This window comes from Pseudophryne corroboree, chromosome 2 (genome assembly GCF_028390025.1).
Source record: "Pseudophryne corroboree isolate aPseCor3 chromosome 2, aPseCor3.hap2, whole genome shotgun sequence".
Taxonomy (NCBI): domain Eukaryota; kingdom Metazoa; phylum Chordata; class Amphibia; order Anura; family Myobatrachidae; genus Pseudophryne; species Pseudophryne corroboree.
This window is the reverse complement of record NC_086445.1, coordinates 470485074-470506040: the sequence shown is the minus strand read 5'-3', so window position 1 is coordinate 470506040 and position 20967 is coordinate 470485074.

Below are 20967 nucleotides of genomic sequence, written 5' to 3'. Positions count from 1 at the left end.
AATATGGGTGCCCACTCGGCTGCAGCTGTCACTGTGGAGGTGATAAGGCACCTAATGCCCTCAACCCATATACAGAAGATGTGCGTTTTCCGGGGCGTGGGGTAACATTGCATAGAGATCTCCAGACAATAAGTGCTAAGAGGCCCCAACATTTGAAAGAGGGGTCCCACTCTTTCTAAAATGGGTTGCAGCTAGATTATTTGGAGCTTATGTGTGGACTACATTATTTTTTTTGTAATGAAGAGGGTTAATGTTTGGTGCATACTTACCTACTTTCCATGAAGGTGCAGGAAACACCTGGAAGAGAAGGTGGATTTCCCTGCATCCCGCCTACTTCCTTGTGAAGAGGGCAGAATGGAGACATAAGGGGGCGAGGATAAAATGTTGATTTGCTTCGCTCAGCTCCACTCCCTCCACTCAATTTGGGGCCTAATGACATGAAGAATCCAGCCTCACTCCCATCAGCTGTCATGTGCATGTTCCTTCCCAGAAAGGAGACAACAAAAGTAGGCATGTATGATCTGGTGATCCGCGTAATCACCAGTTATTAGCTTTCATTTGGGTATACCATTTAAAAGAGGGGACACCCTCTTTTAAATGGTGTACCCGCATTTTTTACAACAGTATAAAAAAATTATCCTATGTCACTCAGTAGTGCCCCATATTCACATTACTCTACACAGTAGTGCCACTTATACACGTTACACCATGCTGTAGTGTCCCTTATACATGTTATGCCACACAGTAGTGCCCTTTATATGTAGTGCCCACAGTAGTTGTGCCCCTTACACATAATGCTCACTGTAATAGTGCAGCTTAAACATAATGCCCACAGTAGTAGTGCCACTTATATACATGATGCCCACAGTAGAAGTGCCACTTATATGCATAATGCCCACAGTAGTAATGCTGCTTATGCACATATTGCCACAGTAGTGCCACTTACACCTAATGCCACAGTAGTGCTGCTTACACATAATGCTGCAGTAGTGCCACTTACACATAAATCCCACAGTAGGGCTGCTGCTTATTCACATAATGTCCACAGTAATGCCTTTAATACACATAATTCCACAGTAGTGCTGCTTACACATAATGCTGCAGATGTGCCACTTACACATAAAGCCCACAGTAGGGCTGCTTATACACATAATGTCCACAGTAGTGCCACTAATACACATAATTCCACAGTAGTGCTGATTACACATAATGCCCAAAGTAGTACCACTTATACACAATGTCCACATTAGCACCACTTACACATAATTCCCCAAATAGCACTGCTTGCACATAATGCCAAAGTAGTGCCACTTACACATAATGCCCACAGTAGTGCCCCTTATACATAGCTCTCCCCCCTTACACAGTTTACACCTCACATGGCTCTCACCCATCTCATCTTATCCCTCATGGAGCTTTTCCCAACACAGTTCATTCCTCACACAGTACATATCCCCCTTGCCTCCTGTGTTACTGTCAGTGTCTCCTATCTGCACCAACTGGGGTCCTCTCCTCTCCTCTCAGGGCGATTAGACACATTAGCATGCTCATCTCCACCTCTGCCTTCAGAGGAGAGGGACTGGAGGAGGCATGTGGGTGGCCAAGTCATTCATTGTCTCTGTAACACCAACCACCCACCCACCATATCTATTAATATGGGTGGCACTGGTTGGCAGCGCACAGCAGGGCAGTCAGACCAACCATTGTTTAGCCATTGTTTAGTCCTAAAGCCAGTCTGAGCCTCAGCTTCACCTCCAAGACTGAGACTCACTCAGTCACTGTCTGTCATTCGTCACTGCTGCCCTGCTTCTGCCCACCCACCACAAAGTACATGCTGCTTCGGGTGGCTATTGCGCTGCTGGATAATAAAGGGGACTCAGAGTTGGGGCAGCAGGCAGGGTGTGAGTGACCTTCATTGTATCTGCCTGTGATGTTGTGGGTAGGCGGACGTGGGGCAGCCACCATAGAGAAACCTGCAGGGCAGGCTATGATCCTAACTAGCAGTGTTTACTGCTTTAGTTGCTTCTGTGGCTAGCAAATTACAACTGCTAGAACGTTCCGTTCCGGCCCACTTTAACCCCTGATTACAATTATATCTTCACCTCCTCAAAAGATTGGATTTTGGAGCATACAGTATATGAAAATTACTAATACAGAATACTTTATTCCAAAAAGAATACAATGCTTAGAAGAAAAAAATGTTATACAGAAAACAGTTACAAATTTGTCGGTTTCAAAAGTAAAAAGAAAAATGGAAATAACTTGCAGAATTAACTTTAAGACTAAAACTGCCCAGAAGGAACAGTAATACCCCTTTTCCACCATAAATATACTGGGGTATTTCATGTGAACATGCAGCAACCCGGGATATTGTGCAATGTGAAAGCTCCAGGTTGAAATAAGTCGGGTCAAGTGAATAATTCCCGATGACGATTTGTAACTAAAATCTAAACGTTGAAACAACCTGACTATAAGGAAGCTGTGAGTGCCGAACTTTATTCTGTGTATACAGATATATCCACCGTTATCTTGAGTAGTTTTCTGTGCCTAGTCACAACATGATTTATTAGTATAAACTCTTCAGCTATTGTTCTCAACTGCAATACAATACAGCAGGGGATTAGGGGGGTAATTCCAAGTTGATCGCAGCAGGAATTCTGTTAGCAATTGGGCAAAACCATGGCCCTCATTCCGAGTTGTTCGCTCGCAAGGCGAATGTAGCAGAGTTACACACGCTAAGCCGCCGCCTACTGGGAGTGAATCTTAGCTTCTTAAAATTGCGACCGACGTACGCGCAATATTGCGATTACAAACGAGTTAGCAGTTTCAGAGTAGCTCCAGACTTACTCTGCCTGTGCGATCATTTCAGTGCTTGTCGTTCCTGGTTGACGTCACAAACACACCCAGCGTTCGCCCAGGCACTCCCACCGTTTCCCCGGCCACTCCTGCGTTTTTTCCGGAAACGGTAGCGTTTTCAGCCACACGCCCCTGAAACGCCGTGTATCCGCCCAGTAACACCCATTTCCTGTCAATCACATTACGATCGCCGGAGCGAAGAAAAAGCCGTGAGTAAAAATACTTTCTTCATAGTAAAGTTACTTGGCGCAGTCGCAGTGCGAACATTGCGCATGCGTACTAAGCGGATTTTCACTGCGATGCGATGAAAAATACCGAGCGAACAACTCGGAATGAGGGCCCATGTGCACTGCAGGGGAGGCAGATATAACATGTGCAGAGAGAGATAGATTTGGGTGTGGTGTGTTCAATCTGCAATCTAATTTGCAGTGTAAAAATAAAGCAGCCAGTATTTACCCTGTACAGAAATAAAATAATCCACCCAAATCTAACTCTCTCTGAAAATGTTATATCTGCCCCCCCTGCAGTGCACATGGTTTTGCCCAACTGCTGAAAAATTTCCTGCTGCGATCAACTTGGAATTACCCCCTAAATCATTACAGCAGGGGATTAAGTCTGACTGGCCAGTCACAGTTAATCCTATTAACCGTCAAGATAAATGTGGATACATCTGTATATATGACTATTGAGCACCGGAAGGGTTAGGACCTTTTATGTTCATTTGTTTATTTTCTGTATGTACCTGTGTGACTAGGCCCATGCCTGTGTATGCTGTGCTACAGTGTCTGATGCCAGTAAAGACACTGTGTTGTAACCGGAAGACTTGCCTCACGACTCAATATTTCAGTACCTAGTTTACATTTGGTAGTCCGTACTCTGGGGAAAATTGCGCTACTGAGTCGCTGCGCGAAAACCAGATGCCTCTAGCGTGGCCAAAGGATTTAAAGGCAAAATACCGGTCACATGACTAATGGTTTGCAGACTGAAATAACTGTACTTTTATTAAATCTGACATGTATTATGTTAAGTTTCTTATTATGAAATTAAACAGTTTTTACAGATGGAGCCGCACTCATCCAGTGCAGCTCCTTCGCAGGCGTGTACTCCCGGCGTGACTAGGCGATCCGTCCGCCTAGCCCTGCCAGGGGGTGCACAGAGACGCTCTCCCATTCTAGTGAATGGGGCGCGTCTCCATCATGGACGCTCACACGCCCCGGACGGAGACACTCTCCCATTCTAGTGAATGGGCGCGCCCAGGTACAGACGGAGCCACGGCTAGCGTAGCTCCATCTGTATTTTTTTTCCCCATAAGTTCCAATGCTGTCTGCTATTCAATAGATAGGTTTGGCTGCTGTGTAATCAGAGACACCTGGGGCCAAATGTAATAGAGTGAGAGTTTCAGAAAGTGAGAGATTTGGTAAGGTTTTTCAGTTTGTTTTAAAGTGTCAATCATTAACACTGCAAAACCAGGTTGATCTTGTTGTGTACATGATTGCCACTTTAAAAAACCTGCAAACCCTTACCAAATCTCTCACTTTTTGAAATTCTCACTCTATTACATTTGGCCCCTGAAGTTGAACAGAGCAGGGTACACACATTGGGGGTAATTCCAAGTTGATCGCAGCAGGAATTTTTTTAGCAGTTGGGCAAAACCATGTGCACTGCAGGGGAGGCAGATATAACATGTGCAGAGATAGTTAGATTTGGGTGTGGTGAGTTCAATCTGCAATCTAATTTGCAGTGTAAAAATAAAGCAGCCAGTATTTACCCTGCACAGAAATAAAATAACCCACCCAAATCTAACTCTCTCTGCACATGTTATATCTGCCTCCCCTGCAGTGCACATGGTTTTGCCCAACTGCTAAAAAATTTCCTGCTGCGATCAACTTGGAATTACCCCCATTGAGGTTAATTCAGCACTGCACTGCTGAAGGGAAAAAAACAACATTTTTTTTCCTGTGTTCTATGTAACCCCTGCTTTGCTGGCAGAAAAAAAACGCAGTGTTATGTTTTCATTGTGTGCAGTACTAAAAACCTATTTGTTTATGCAACTGGCTTCAATTTTAAAAACACCAACATTTTTGTATACTCCGTCTGCTATAAACATGGAGGAACTTTTTCGCACTGTAGTACATTTGCTAGCTCACATCAAAAGACAGTGAAGCAAATGTTGCAATTAGTGGCCCAATTAATTGGCACAACAAATACTGCAGACATCTGAAGAAAAATTCCTCTTCAGATGACCCAGAGGCGTATTTGTTAATATTTGAAAGGCTGGCAAAGCACTTAAAGTGGCCAGTGGATACCTGAGCTTACCTGTGAGTCTCAGAAAGCATATGCTGAGCTATCCTTTTCTGATGCAGAAAAATATAACTTGGTTAAAAGCACCATTCTAGCCTGGTCAGGTTTATCTTCTTCTGGTAAAGTGCAGCGCTTCCACGAGTGGGCCCTATTACTTGGGCTCCCAATTCAGAAGCAGGTAGCAGAACTCACCAAACAGGGGTGAAGTTGGCTCCAGCCAAAAGACCGCAGTGCCGCTCAGATTGTGGAGACGGTAGTAACTGACCAGTGTATAAGAACACTAGGTTGGAATATGCAGCGCTGGGTCATACATGCTGATCCTCAGAGTGTAGTGAAATTAATCACAGTGTTGAAGCAGTATGAGACCGCAGGAAATGTGTCAGGAAAGAAACCAGGAAATGGGTGACCAGTAAAGATGGCACCCCAGTGGCCTGTGACCTCGTCTGTCACCCCTCAAGAAAACACCAGGGTCATTTGTTATGAATGTGGAGAGCCAGGTCATATAAGGCAGGACTGTCCCAGAAAAGAAGAGCCTATGAAGTGTGGGGTTGCCAGTGTGGGCGCTATGTACCCTGCTTTTTGCATGATGTTACCCCTAGATTCCAGAACCCCATTAATGTGGGAAACTGTGTTGCTAAATAGCAGGACAGCAGGAAGTCAGGTGCAGGAGAGGGGTTTAAAACTCCCAAACACCCGCAGTGCATGGCGCTGAGGCTTGTCAGTGGCCAGTGAGCAGGGAACAGTTTGTATTGCCAGGGACTTTGGACATTTGCTGTGCCCAGTGAGCATGGCATGTGTGGCGGAAAGCCGCTGCAGAAGAATGACTATTAAGCACAGGAAGAAGTGCTAGGACCTTTTATGTTCATTTGTTTATTTTCTGTATGTACCTGTGTGACCAGGCCAACTGTTCTACAGTGTCTGATGCCAGTAAAGACACTGTGTTGTAACCATAAGGCCTGACTCACGAGTCCTTATTTCAGTACCCATTTTTACAACTGATAGATCTTAAAGATAGAAGTAAACAGTTGGGACCAGTGGTTTAAACAAATATACAGGGTCCGCTCCTATTTCGGTCAGGCAGTAATCTTACCAGTCTGGCACTCAGTCAGTAGAAGAGATCACTTCTGTGAGACGCAGAAGTGACACAGGACAAATCAGGGCAGGGATAGTGTGTGGAGCGACAGATAAATTGGGGAGGGATTGAATCCAATGTCTAATCTGAAGAAATGTATAGGTCACTTAGAAGCCATTGAATGTTGTAATTGTCACAAGGCCACCAGCAGGGAGAAGATGTTAGTCATTCATAAAGAAGGACGTAACCCCTCCTCATGAGCTAATTATAGGCCTATATCTCTTTTAAACATGGACCTTAACATTTTTGCTAAAATACTAGCAACGCGTCTTACGCTCGTTGTCTTAGCACTGGTCTCCTTGAGTCAAGTCGGCTTCATCACTGGCCGCCAAGCGTTTGATAATACACGCAAAATTATTGACCTGATTCACGTGGTCAACGTAAGATCGACCCCTGCCCTGGTGATGGCCTTGGAGTCTTTTATGCACTTGACTTTAAAGGCCTTTGGCTTTCAAGGCAATTTTATGCATGGAGTCTCATCGCTATATCAGAATACTTCTGTTCTTGTTTTAGCAAATGGCTTTGCTTCCACAACATTTGACATTCTTAATGGCACCAGGCAGGGCTGCCCCCTCTTGCCCCCACCTATTTGCCTTAATTATGGAACCCCTTGCAGCTAGATTGCGTTGTAACCCCAATATCCCGGGCATTCAGGTTGGCCCGACTGCCCATAAAATGTATCTATATGCAGATGATGTTATGCTCACTGTAACCCAACCTATTTCTTCTCTCCCAGCAATATTTGATGAAATCCATGCTTATGGCCAACTGTCAAACTTCAAGATCAATTCGGATAAGACCGAAGTTCTCCCTTTACATATTGATCCTCCCACACTCCTTCACCTGCAAAGCGATTATGACTTTCACTGGCGAACTCGCTCACTGAAATATCTGCAAATACAGCTTACTAATGGAGCCGCCCTACGATAAAACATTTCTGGGTCACGGTACATCGCCTAATTTCTTCTCTTACTGGCATCACACTCCCAACTTGCCTTTCTTTCTCCATTCTCCCACGCCGTATCGCTAACTGTGACAAAAATACCTCAGCTTTTATTAGACACACATTAAATGCTGCAAATTGTGCTATTGTGGCTAACTGGTAGAAGCTTGACTCCCCCTCTTCCTCTGTCTTACACACCTCAATTTGGCACACCTATTACCTTGAGCATGTCACTAGCTACCTACATGAAAGTCCACAAAAATTTCTAAACATCTGGTCTCCTTGGATATCTTATCATGGGACTAGCACTCGTACTGACTAGAGTGCCGCAATGCATGGTAGCACCAACAGACCCTCTCCTTCATTTTCTTTCCTTTACTAATGAACCCCCATCTTCCCTTCCTTACCTTTCTTTCCCTCTCCCACCCCCCCCCCCATCTTACCGAAAATTATACTAATCTGATACGTCTTGTTGATTCTCAGCCGTATTCACTATTTACACGGTTTTGTATCTTTTTTGGCTTCTGTTATTGGCTTGCCATATGTAAAAATGTAATCTCTCTTATGCAATAACTTAATAAAATTATTTCTCAAAGAATATTGTGATTGCATTTAGGTAAGTTACATGAATATATCATTAGAATATAAATTATGCAGGGTATGAATGCCATTGTGAATCAGGAATTAAGCAGGCCAGACTCAGTAATGGGATATTGGCCGAGGGAAGTTGGAGCTGCTCAAAAAAAAGCCAGATAACTTTTCCCATACTTTAAGGGTCACAAGTGTTGCTTTACACGTAGACAAGGAGAGAGCCCGTGATCCAACCAGGATCCATAACGAGTCCTGCAAGGGGAAATTACAAATCATGTCATCCTCCAAAGAGACCTATGGTTTAGTTGGCAATGAAGATAGCCAATCACTAATATGGTTCAACAGACAGAAAAGTTAGTACAAGTCTAAATTCAGGAAATCCATACCTTCTGCTTACCAAGGCATCATGAGATATTTCTTAGCAAGTCTATCCTTATTATTACTCAAAATATATCTATTGAAAAAACAGCATAAAATCTCTAAAGCCATGATGCAGGCAGAATTCTAGGAATAAACCTAGATTATCCTCCTTAGCTGATTTTGGAGTTTAATGAGGGTTAGTAACTCGGAAGGGATTTTAAGTGGAAGAACTTGAGTTTGGATGTGTTTTAATTTATAATAGGATGCCCTGGAATATATATCCAGTATTGAATGAATAGCTAGGGAAGAAGTTCCAGGATGGGCAAAAAAAAAGCAGTCCATCATCCGCAAAGGGACAGAGCCTGTGTTTTGTTCTGTTAAAAAGAGAACCATTAATGAGAGTGAAAGCGAGAATATGTTCCGCCAAGGGTTCAACAGATATAGAAAAAATGAGGGGAGATAGGGGACAATCCTGTCTGGTGCCATTACTGATAGAAGGCAAAATGCCATTACTAAACACACCTGAGCTCCAGGGGCAGAGTATAGGGCAAGGATCGCATTTAACATTTTTTGAGATAAACTGAACTTAAACAGGACCACATCAATATAGCCCCAGTGAAGCCTATCAAGCGAGAGTCCCAAAAGTGGGTCTCCCTTCCTAGAATAGTGTTCTATAGTATTGAGAGCCCTGAGTATATTATCAGGCACTTGTCTCCCCTTCACAAAGCCAACCGGATCTGGATTAATCAGGTCCAATAGCAGAGAATTAATCTATTAGCCACCATTTTGGCATCCATTTTAATATCGGTGTTCAATAATGCTTTTGGCTTATTAGTTTGAAAATGTGTTGAACTTTGTCAGATTTAAGAAGGGTGAAGATACAGGCCTCCAACATTTCAGAGTTTAAAGGGCCTGTAGAGGACCCCACATCAAACACTCTTGCCAGCATTGGAACAAGGTCATCTTGAAAGGCAGTATAGAAATTATTAGAGAAGCCATCTGGGCCTGGGGCTTTACCTCACTGTACTGATTTTATGGTATAGTTAACCTTAAACTCAGTCTAGGGATCATTAAGGGAACTGTGGGTTTAGGGGTCAAGATCCAAAGTGACAAAGCAGGTTGGGTGTTGATAAATCATTCTTCAGAATTATAGAGGTGGGAATAATAATCCTTAAGGATTGGTCAATTTACAGTAGCTCCAGCAGAAGTATAAAGGGCTGTAACTGAGTCCCTGTGATGTTAGTGTATTAGAATGCTTAATATTTGTAGACACTCCCTTAGTAATATGTGTAAGCCTGAATCTTCAGTGATGGCCCCTGGGACCAGGGGGATGCTGGGAAGTGGGTGGTCCAGTTTGCAGTGTGCCTGGAGTTGGTGATGGAATAAAACAGCACAGCAGTGAACTCACATGTCTCTGTGTCCTTATGACTGGATTTACAAACATATGAACAAAACATGGTGTCAGAAGAAGTATAACTTGGACTGCTAGTGCTCTCAGAGTGTGAAAGAATCTTGCAGAAGTCTGTAAGGCTGTGATACTCAGTGTCTGCAAAGCCTGCCGTGTGCTCCACTCTTCAAACAGTGAGTAACCATGGATAAACTGGCTCCTCCAACCGGCATGCTGATGTCTGGTAACTTGTCTGAAAACTGGAAAAGATTTAAACAAAGGTTTAATATATATCTTGCTGCATGTGGAGCTGATACAGAGGCTGACAAAACTAAGGCATCCATTTTCGCCAATGTGATAGGAGAGGATGTGCTGGACATTTATAATAGTTTTCAGTTTGATGAGGGGCAGAATATGGTGCTATCTTCTATAATGCAAAAGTTTGAAGATTACTTTGTGCCAAGGAAAAATGTGACATATGAAAGATATAAGTTTTTCACATGTGATCAGAAGTCTGTAGATGGATTTGATCAGTATGTTACAGAGCTGCAATCACTCAGTAAAAACTGTGAGTTTGATGATTTAAAGGATTCAGTGATTAGAGATCGTATTGTCTGTGGAATACCTGATAATGGACTCAGAGAGAGACTGCTGAGAGAGCAAGACCTAACACTAGACAAGGCAGTGACTATGTGTAGATCTGCAGAAATAACTAGATTTCAAGCCAAAACGTTACACAAGGAAGTTGATGCTGCTGTCCATGTGGTGTCGAAAACAGAGCCAAGCAAACCTCCATTCTCAAGAATGTAGCAGTCTAAGCCACAGTCTAACAAGGAAATGTCTAGTAGATGTGGAAATGCTCACAATCCTAAAATGTGCCCTGCTTATGGTAAAACCTGCATGAAATGTGGTAGACTTAATCACTTTGCCAAATGCTGTAAAATGAAAAGTGGAACAACCAATGTGCATGCTGTTAAACAAACAGAGGAATTCTTTGTGGATTGCATTGAACTTTGCAGTGCAGATAAGAAAGAATGGATTGTCGCTTTAACTGTGAACAAGATTGTCATTCCCTTTAAGCTTGATACTGGCATGCAGGTGAATTTAATATCGTTTCAAGACTATAAGACTTTTAGAGTAAAACCTAAAATTCATCCAGCCAAAGTGAAAGTTACAGGGTACACTGGGGAGGAAATTCCTGTGAAAGGTACATGCTTAGTGACACTGAAATATAAGGGACAACAGGTTAAAACATCTCTACTGATTGTGGATAAAAACGTGCAACCGATTCTAGGATTAAGTTCCTGTGAGAAACTAAGCTTGCTAAAGAAAGTTTTTATGGTGACATGACAAGTAGAAGATGACTGCAAATCGATGTTTACAGAATACAGAGACTTGTTTGAAGGTCTAGGTCAGCCTTTTTCAACAGGTGTGCCGCGGCACACTGGTGTGCCGCGAGCAGTTTCCAGGTGTGCCGCCTGCACACAGACCCGCTGCCGCCTGCATACAGACCTGCCGCCGACCGCACACAGACACGCTGCCGCCTGCATACAGACCTGCCGCCAACCGCACACAGACCCGCTGCCGCCCGCCACACAGACTTGCCGCAGCAGCCAGCCAGATATGCCTGGTTGCCGGGCAGCGCTGCACTTCAGTGACAGCCGGCTCGTGACCTATGGTGACTCATAGGTCACGCACCGCACGTCTCGTTCCCCCGTTTGCAGTGCACAGTACACTCGACACTCACTCGCTACTGCTCCTCCTCAATGCTGCCTCGTCCCAGTGCTCCTCACTTCTCCCCACAGAGAGGGCAAGAGTTAAGGTTACTATATATATATATATATATATATATATATATATAAAACATTAATGTGTGAGGAATTACTATGGCGGGGGGAGGTGTGAGGAATTACTATGGCGGGGGGAGGTGTGTGGAATTACTATTGGGGGTAGGTGTGTGGAATTACTATAGGGTGGGGAAGGTGTGTGGTATTACTATAGGGAGGGAGGTGTGTGGAGTTACTATAGGGGGGAAGGTGTGTGGTATTACTATAGGGAGGGAGGTGTGTGGTATTACTATAGTGGGGGAGGTGTGTGGTATTACTATAGGGAGGAAGGTGTGTGGTATTACTATAGGGGGGGAGGTGTGTGGTATTACTATAGGGGGGAAGGTGTGTGGTATTACTATAGGGAGGGAGGTGTGTGGAGTTACTATAGGGGGGAAGGTGTGTGGTATTACTATAGGGAGGGAGGTGTGTGGTATTACTATAGTGGGGGAGGTGTGTGGTATTACTATAGGGAGGAAGGTGTGTGGTATTACTATAGGGGGGGAGGTGTGTGGTATTACTATAGGGGGGAAGGTGTGTGGTATTACTATAGGGGGGGAGGTGTTTTGTATTACTATAGGGGGGAGGTGTGTGGTATTACTATAGGGGGGGGAGGTGTGTGGTATTACTATAGTGGGGAAGGTGTGTGGTATTACTATAGGGGGGGAGGTGTGTGGTATTACTATGCGGGGGTGCAGGTGTGTGTGTTTTATTACTGCGGGCCCAAAAAAAAAGATGGTGTGCCTTGGCAATTTTAAAATCTTGGTTAGTGTGCCACGAGTTTAAAAAGGTTGAAAATCACTGGTCTAGGTTGTTTGCCTGGAGAGCATAAAATAAATATAGACACGCAAGTTTCTTCAGTGATACACCCCTGTAGAAAAGTGCCGTTTGCGCTGAGAGAAAAACTGAAACAAGAGTTAAATTGCATGGAAGCCTAGGGTGTGATACAGAAAGTTGATGAGCCTACTGAATGAGTAAGCTCCTTAGTAATTGTTGAAAAGAAAAATGGACAACTCAGAATATGTCTAGACCCCAGAGATATAAACAAAGCTATTAAACAAGAACATTTCAAACTACCAACCAGAGATGAAATCATGTCACAATTTGCGGTTGAGTAAATTGGACGCATCTTCAGGATTCTGGCAAATGAAGCTAGATGAGGCCAGCTCAAAGCTTTGTACATTTAATACACCAGAAGGTCGATACAGATTTCTTCGACTACCATATGGAATATTGTCTGCTCCAGAAGTATATCACAAAGAGATACACATGATTTTTGAACATATTCCAGGTGTTGAAACAATGATGGATGGCATTATTGTCTGGGGATCTACAAAGGAAGAACATGATTCTAGATTGAGACAAGTAATGGAACTTGTCAAGAAAGTGAATCTAAAGCTAAACAAGGACAAATGTGAATTTGGCGTGAATACACTTACCTTTATGGGCGACGTGGTCTCGGATCAGGGTGTAAAACCAGACCCAAGGAAAATATCAGCCATAGTGAACACGGAACGTCCTAACAACAAAGACGACATCAGAAGATTCCTAGGAATGATGACGTACTTAGGAAAGTTTATTTCTCAACTCTCTGAATGAACAGCCTCTCTTAGATGGTTGTTGGACAAAGATAACGAGTGGATGTGGTCACATGAACAAGAAGAAAGTTGGCAAAACTTGAAACAGATCATTACAGAGCAACCAGTGCTAAAATTCTTTGATCCTGCAAAAAGAATAAGAATTTCAGCAGATGCTTCGCAATCTGGCCTAGCCTCAGTGCTATTACATCAAGAGCACTGACAAGTGCTGAAACAAGGTATGCTCAGATAGAAAAATAACTTCTAGTGATCACATATGCATGAGAGCGATTTCATCAGTTTGTGTATGGTCAAACATTTACAGTGGAAACTGACCACAAGCCATTGGTAGCTATCATGACTAAATCATTACATGACTGTCCCATGAGAATTCAACGAATGCTTATCAGACTACAGAAATATGATGTACACTTGCTGTACTGTCCTGGCAAATACATGTACATTGCTGATACACTTTCTCGTGCTGTGGACAAAAGTGAAGGTTCCAAAAGTCTGATGGATGAAGAGATAGAAGCCTATGTTAATTTGATCGTAGCTTCTCTACCAGTGTCTCTTGCAAGACAAGAACAGATTAGTAAAGAAACTGAGACAGATGACACAATGAAAGTGTTGAAAGATATCATTCTGAAAGGTTGGCCAGCAGAAAAACATGCGTGCCCGCTGTCTATCCATGATTATTGGATGTACCGCAGTGACCTTACAATTGTCGATGGTATTATTTACAAAGGCAATAGGTTTGTAATACCTGCACGACTAAGAAAAACTATGCTGTGCAAGATACATGAAGGCCACTTAGAAGAAAAATGTAAGCGGAGAGCGCGTGAAGTTATGAATTGGCCAAGAAAGAACCAAGACACAGCACAGACTACAGCTACATGTGAATTATGTCTTACGTATAGACCAAAACAAGGAGTCGAGCCACTGAGTCCTCACGCAGTGCCAGAGAGGCCGTACCAGAAAGTTGGCTCAGATTTGTTTGATTGTAATGGGAAAACGTACATTGTTGTGACGGATTATTACTCTAACTACCCTGAGGTGAAGACACTACACACAACTACTAGTATAGCTGTAATCAATTGCATTAAGTCAATCTTTGCAAGGCATGGTGTTCCTATGCGAGTGTTCACTGACAATGGTCCTCAGTTTTCCAGTGCTGAATTTAGACCATTTGCTGATGAGTGGGAATTTGTCCATACTACATCAAGTCCCCACTATCCACGCTCAAATGGGTTGGTGGAAAGTTCAGTAAAAACTGTAAAGAGTCTCATGAAAAAAAGCTCAAGAAGGTAAAGAAGATTTCTACAAAAGTCTTTTAATCTACCGCAGTACACCTTTACAGAATGGACTTTCTCCTGCACAAATGCTGATGGGAAGGAGGATTAGAGCAAATCTCCCAATATATGATGAACTGCTTAATACACATAACTCAGCGTTGGTCAGACTGAGTAAGGAACGTCAACAGGCGAAACAGAAACTGTTCCATGACAGGCGAGCAAAAAGCTTATCTGATCTAAAATCGGGTGACCAAGTCCATCTCAGAGATCATGAGAAAGGTATTTGGGTGCAGAAAGGTATTGTGCAAGCACAAGTAGCACCAAGATCTTATACTATACGTACAGAGCGTGGAACGGAAGTAAGAAGAAATCGGGTGGATTTAAGATCTCAACCTAACCATAATGATGACAACATGACTGAAGAATACCCTTCATCTGACATGTATGATGATCCTGATAATGGTGAACAAACCACAATTCTAGAAAGGTCCAACATGGTCGATGAAACACAGACTGTGTATGAAAGACCCAAAAGGGAAATACGCAGACCTGAGAGACTCATTGAAATGTGTTAGATGATGTTCTTAATATAACGTTGTTAATTTTTGCATTGAAGCGTACAGGGCTTATCTTTAAAGAAAAGAGGATGTGATGTTAGTGTATTAGAATGCTTAATATTTGTAGACACTCCCTTAGTAATATGTGTAAGCCTGAATCTTCAGTGATGGACCCTGGGACCAGGGGGATGCAGGGAAGTGGGTGGTCCAGTGTGCAGTGTGCCTGGACTTGGTGATGGAATAAAACAGCACAGCAGTGAACTCACATGTCTCTGTGTCCTTATGACTGGATTTACAAACATATGAACAAAACAGTCCCCAACAGTTTTCCCTCTCTGCTTCTGTGCCAAAAGGCATGATGCCCCATTCCCTTCCATCTAAAACTTATGATTAGATGAGCAGTGTTATTCTTAAATTGATTTCATTGTATACTGTACATTTCCAGCTCATCCTGAATGTGGAGTCAGAAGGGTTAGTTTTATACTGATCCTCCAAGACCCGGAGTTGAGGCACTAGGTCCTTCTGTGTCTGAGCTTCCTCGCATTTAATTCTGGAAGCTATTTGAATCAATGCCCCCCTAAGGACTCTATAAAAGTGCACCAGAAGGAGGTGATCGAAGTATGCTCAGATTTGTTAGGCAGGAGAAAATCTGCCAAGGAAGCCCAGATAGCCATTATTGCTTCAGCTAAAGACAGATTCAAATGATTAAATCCAGAAGATTTGAAAAAGGGGTAGGATCTGACAGGAATCCCAAGTAAAGGTTAAAGGTGCATGTTTGGATTACCACATGGACCTGCTTTTCTGTCCTGCTGCAGCGACTATTTGTCAATAAATGTTAAATCAAACCAGAATAGGATCTATGCATATGAGAGATAAAAGCATAAAAACACACTGTGGAGCGCAATGCACACACTACACAAGCCATACTGTATTCCACAACTAATTGACAAAAGGCATCTGAGGGTCCCAAGGCAATACAGGGGTCCATATCTCTGGTGGGATTGGATTTATCCATTTTAGGATTGGGAAACAGATTAATGTGACCTACAATGAGCATTGACCCATTACAAAATTTTGGAACAACCTTAAAAAAATTCCTGAGAAATGATAATTGGCCAGTATTGGTACATAAATAGAGGCTATAGTAATATCTTTCTCATCCAGTTTCCCTATCAATATAAGTTATCTGTCCACTTTATCAGCAATTTGGTAAACGAGGGAGAAATTGCAGCGGAAATGGATAAGGATTGCCACCAGGGGTGTATCTTCCTATTGGCCAGGATGGCACTTGCCAGGGGCGCCGCCTGGAAATGCCACCCGCGCCAGGGTGTAGAATTATATAGTAGTTCTAACTGAGTAATACATCCCTTAGCAGTGCTCATTCACTGCCGGGGTCTCAGAAGCATATTGCACTCTGACACTATCTGTGACTACAGTCACAATGATGGTGAATATAGCTGGGGAGCGGGGCACTTCCGGGTATGGGGAGGGGGTGAAAATACCGACAACTGACCGATGGTCAAAAAAAATACCGACAAGATCAAAATACTGACAAGGTCAAAATACCAACATTTAAAATGTTGAACTTGACACGTCAAATAGTTGACACAAGTTTTTATAAAAATGTTGTGTATGTTGACATAGGTCGACATGGACACCGTATAAGTGTACCACTTCCCCTCGCATGGCTTGCTATGCAGGCACACTATTATATTCCCCCTCCAAGTCCACTGGGATGGTAAAAGTATGAACAAGTCAGTTTTGATGAAAAAGTAATGAAAAACTCATGTCGACTTTTTGACATGTGTACATTTTAAATGTCAGTATTTTGAGCTTGTCGGTATTTTGACCTTGTCAGTATTTTGACCATAGGTCAATGGTTGTCGGTATTTTGACCGCCAGGATTTTAATTGAAGCTAAATTGACTGCATCCTCCTCCTCTTCCTTGTCTGCTTCCCTTCTCATTGGTCCCACGCGGTCTGTCACCAAACACCAGCCACTACAATCAGCACCAGTCAGCAGTGCAGCATGAGCATACAGTACCTGTACATTTTCTGTGGTACCGTAGCTGCACGGCATAGTCTGGATCACCAGTTACAAGACTACAAGTCCCAGCACACCTTGTCAACTTGACTTGCTGGGACATGTAGTGCCATCACACCTAGAGAGGGTTTTTTAACTGTATATATGTGTGCATATATCCCCTCGGTGTCCCTGCCTGCAAGCTCCCCGTAATTTCCCCTCAGTGTTCCTAGCTGCACCCTCCTTGTAATTCCCCTCAGTGTCCCTGTCTGCACCATCCCTGTAGCTGTCCCCTCAGTGACCCTGCCCACACACCTCTGTAATTCCCTCTCAGTGTCCCTGCCTGCACCCTTCCCATATTTCCCACTCAGTATCCCTGCCCGCACCCTCCCCGTAATTCCCTCTCAGTGTTCCTGCCTACAACCTAACTGTAATTCCCCCTCAGTGTCTCTGCTTGCACCCTCCCTGTATTTCTCCCTCAGTGTTCCTGACCTCAGCCTCCCTGTGACTGCCCCCTCAGTGTCCCTGCCCGCACACTCCTGGAATTACCTCTGTGTCCCTTCCCGCACCCTCCCTGTAATTGCCCCTCAGTGTCCTTGACCTCAGTGTCCCTGTAGCCCCTCCCTCTCATTTTCCCAACCCGCACCCTCACTGTAATTCCCCCTTAGTGTCCTGACCTCAGTCTCACTGTGACTTCCCCCTCCAGAGCCGGCCCCAACCAATATGATGCCCTAGGCAAGATTTTGTCTGGTGCCCCCTAGCACCACCGCTGGTTCCGCCTCTGACCTTGCACCTCTTTCCCAGCACCATCACCCCTCATCCATAGCAGTCCTTATTTTGGTGTTTGTACCCCCTATATTTTAAATAGGAACAGTTCGCACATTTGGCGCACAGCCCAAAAAGGGGTGTGTTTTTGCTGGCAAGGGGCATTGCCACACAATAGTGACCCCAATTCCAATTACGCCACACAGTACTGCACTTTATTCACATTTGATCATGCGATAGTTTCCATAATTCATATTACATCCCACAGTAGTATCACTTTACCTTATAAACGTTACTCCTCACAGTAGAGCCCCTTATTCACATTGCATCACACTGAATTGCTCCTTATTCACATTACACCACACCCTATTGCTCTTTATTCACATTAGACGACACAGTAGTGCCCTTTCTATACGCATCGCCACATAGTAGAGCACCTTAAACACATAATGCCACACAGTAATGCCCCTAACACATATGAGACACATTATTAAAGTCCTTATAAACATAATGTGCCTTACACACTATGACAACCTTTATTAATGCCCTTTTACACATAATGCCCCTTACACATATGCCGCACATTATTAATGCCCTTATACACATAATGATACACATAGTGCCCCCTACACATTTGCTGCACTTTATTAGTGCCCCTATAAACATAACGACACATACAGTAGTACCCTGTTACACATATGCCGCACATTATTAATGCCCTTATACACATAATGACACACATAATACCCCTTACACATATGTTGCACATTATTAATGCATTTTTACATAACACGCATAATGATCCTTACACATATTACTCACACTACTGCACAACCAACCCACTCACATGCACACAGCACTCACACTTCCACTAACACTGTGACCTCTGCCTCTGCTTGGATACAGATGTGTCCTCATAAATCTTGCCTCAATGCAAACGTCAGGCACATTTTTTTGAATGCATTGCTATGTGGCTAGGATGCACAGGCAGCTTCTGCTGATTAAAATGATATGCAGCATGCCTATATACTGTGCGAGACTGTGGCTGTATCTGCATATGAAATGCTACACACAGAATATAGGCATGCTGCATATCATTTTAATCAGCAGAAGCTACTGATGCCCCTAGGCATATCAAATGCCCTAGGCAATTGCCTAGTTTGCCTATGCCTATGACCGGCTCTGTCCCCCTCAATGTCCCTGCCCACACAATCCTGTAATTCCACCTCAGTGTACCTGCCTGTACCCTCCCTGTAATTCCCCCTCAGTGTCCCTGCCTGCTCACTCCTGTAATTCACCCTCAGTGTCCCTGCTCACACCCTCCCTGTAATTGCCCCTCAGGGTCCCTGACCTCAGCCTCCCTGTAAGCCTTCCACCTCATTGTCCCTACCTGCACCCTCCCTGTAATTCTACCTCAATGTCTCTGACCTAGGCCTATCTGTAACTCCACCCTCTGTGTCACTGGGTGGGGGAGGTGGGGGGTGCCAGTTGCTTACTTTGCCAAGGGCGCTCAGACCCCTAGATACACCCCTGCTAGGCCTATCTGTAACTCCACCCTCTGTGTACCTGGGTGGGGGAGGTGGGGGGTGCCAGTTGCTTACTTTGCCAAGGGCGCTCAGACCCCTAGATACACCCCTGATTGCCACCCCTCCTTTTTTCACAGGGCTATTAGCATAATACCCTTATGGGTAGTGCACATAAAGGCAAGTAGTAATTGCAGGGTAAAAAGGGTCTCCTGAACCGTGCAGTTGCATCTCAACTATATATTTAACTGTGTTTTTATTATTGTATACTACTATTAGCGCTGCTTTTTTATCTATACTCCTGAACCGCGCAATGTCTATTCCATGTTAATGGAAATCACGTAAAACAGCCTTCTGTTTCTGGGGAACGTTCAGAGCTTTGGCATTAATAGTAGTGATGTGCACCGGAAATTTTTCGGGTTTTGGTTTTGGATTCGGTTCCGCGGCCGTGTTTTGGATTCAGGCGCGTTTTGGCAAAACCTCCCTTAAATTTTTTTGTCGGATTCGAGTGTGTTTTGGAATCGGGTGTTTTTTTTTTCAAAAACCCCTCAAAAACAGCTTAAATCATAGAATTTGGGGGTAATTTTGAACCTATAGTATTATTAACCTCAATAACCATAATTTCCACTCATTTGTCATTTCCAGTCTATTCTGAACACCTCACACCTCACAATATTATTTTTAGTCCTAAAATTTGCACCGAGGTCGCTGGATGACTAAGCTAAGCGACCCAAGTGGCCAGCACAAACACCTGGCCCATCTAGGAGTGGCACTGCAGTGTCAGACAGGATGACACTTAAAAAAATAGTCCCCAAACAGCACATGATGCAAAGAAAAGAGAAAAAGAGGTGCACTGTGGTCGCTGGATGGCTAAGCTAAGCGACACAAACACCTCAATATCACTGGAATTATTTGTTCTAATCAATGGTATTATTGGTCCAAATCACTTGAAGAAAATGACAAAATCACAGGAATTATTCGTTCTAATCAATGGTATTATTGGTCCAAATCACTGGAAGAAAATGACAAAATCACAGGAATTATTTGTTCTAATCAATGGTATTATTGGTTCAAATCACTGGAAGAAAATGACAAAATCACTGAGATTATTTGGAAAGATCACTGTAATTAATAATTATATTAATTGGTAAAATCTCGCTATTGGGGGGGGGGGGTGGCCTGGACGCTGAGCTAGCTGGACGCGCGGCTCCGGAGCTCCTGCACAGGGGACCTACAGGCCGATTCCCCGCAGCTTTGCCGGCGCCTGTTATCGCCCGGGAGCACCATCACCTGGTGTGTCAGCCGCGCAGGACGATCCGGCGCGGCCGGGCGGCTCTACGTGCTCCTATACCGCTGCGGCCTTCTCTTCGGTCCGGCGCCGGGGGCTTGAGTTCTGAGTGGGCCCGCTCGGGAGCTCCGTGCCCGGCGCGGCTGCAACGGGACCTCTCGGGGCGCTCCGCAGCCCTCGGACCTCCTCTACTGTGCCCTGCTGGGTGGCCCCTGACCCGCGGACCTCATCTGGACGACCGCGCTCTCCTTCCACGGCCCCTGGAAGATAAGGTACCCCCTGCAGGCCCTGGCGGCGGCCATCTTGCCTTTCTCAAGTGCTGGCAGCTTCTCTCCTCCCCCTGCCTCTGTGACTGCTCCATTAAGCTGTGCTCATTGGGGTGCCCCCATCTCTCCCTACAGGGGCTCTAGCTGCTCAGACCCCCCCCTCTCCTCAGTATTGTACTATAATATAGGTTGCTGGGGCTCCCTGATTTTTCACTACTACTCTGGGCTCTCCTGTATTACAATCTACAACCCAGGGGCGCCATCTCCTGGCCATCACC